Genomic DNA, 1,401 nt, shown 5'->3' on the forward strand with positions numbered 1-1,401 from the left:
CCTGACTTTAATCGCTCCACCGTTGGTGGCCGTGCCTTCAGCTGCCGGGACCCTAAGCCCTGGAATTCCCTCCGCAAACCTCTGCGCCCCTCTCTCTCTCTCTCTCTCTCTCTCTACTCCTTTAAGATGCTCCTTAAAACCGACCCCTTTGCGCAGGTTTTTAGTTGCCTGTCCTAATCGCTCCGCAAGTGGTCTGGTGACAAATTTGGTTTGATATCACCTCCTGTGAAGCCTCTTCGGATGTTTTAAAGACACCTGCAGCGGTTCGAGAAGGCAGCACACCACCACCATCTCAGGGGCAACTGGCGATGGGCAGTAAACGCCGGCCCAGCCAGCGACACATCCCATCAATGAATAAAACAATACTATACCAATGTAAATTGTTGTTGTAGAAGGATGTAACTGTTTGAGATAAAGTTTTGTCTGAGTCGTGTTTTTCCACCTAGGTACAGCATTTCCACTCAGTTCCACTGAGATGTAGTTGGGTCGTAAGGGACTGGGAAAGATTCAGAATCAGCTCTTACTCTTTTCCAGACTGGTGTTTGAGGGGCCGGGAGCTAACCAGACAAAGAGAAACCAGCCTGTGCCCCTGCTATGTAACCCTACCCCATAGGCTCCCACAGCAACGCCTAATGACCTGGTTTTAACATTTAACTGTTGGTTATTTCCTGGAATATAAAGCTAGTCTCAGTAATGGTGACCGTGACAACTACCATCGATCATCATAAAAATCCACCTGGTTCACGAATGCCCTTCAGGGAAGGAAATCTGCCTTCTTACCCAGTCTGGCCGACATGTGGCTCCAGACCCACAATGTGGTTGACTCTTAACTGCTCCTCTGAAATGGCACAAAAAGCCACTCGGTTCAGGCTGCACTGTTCATACCCCATCATGTGTGCAAAAGGATAGGATTGGATCTTGGCTCAGCTGTGAAACACCACCATAGTCGAATAGCCACATTGGATGCAGGAAGCTCTGGCTGCATCCCAGTAACAGACCGGACACAAAGGGAGGCAGCTGGGCTGGAGGGGGAGGGGAATGTTTGAATAAATTATCCAACCTCTGTTGGCTTTGCATTATTAAAACGTTGCTTGTGATATTGTGGGCATGGGGCGGGGGTGGTGTAGCTGGGCAATGAGAGGCCATTTCAGGGGGCAGTTAAGACTCAACGACATTTAGTGAATCTGAAATCACACGTGAGACAGACCAGATTAAGATGGCAGATGTACTTCCCTGAAGGACTGTTCTCCTTCGAGAGGGAAAGGTTGAGAGGAGATTTAATAGAGGTGTTCAAAATCATGAGGTATCTGGGCAGTGTGGGTAGGGGAAAACTGTCCCCATTGATGGAAGAATTGAGAACCAGGGGGTAGCTCCTTCTTCTTAGACAGTTGTACGTGTTGG

This window comes from Carcharodon carcharias, chromosome 12 (assembly GCF_017639515.1).
Source record: "Carcharodon carcharias isolate sCarCar2 chromosome 12, sCarCar2.pri, whole genome shotgun sequence".
NCBI classification, from domain to species: Eukaryota; Metazoa; Chordata; class Chondrichthyes; order Lamniformes; family Lamnidae; genus Carcharodon; species Carcharodon carcharias.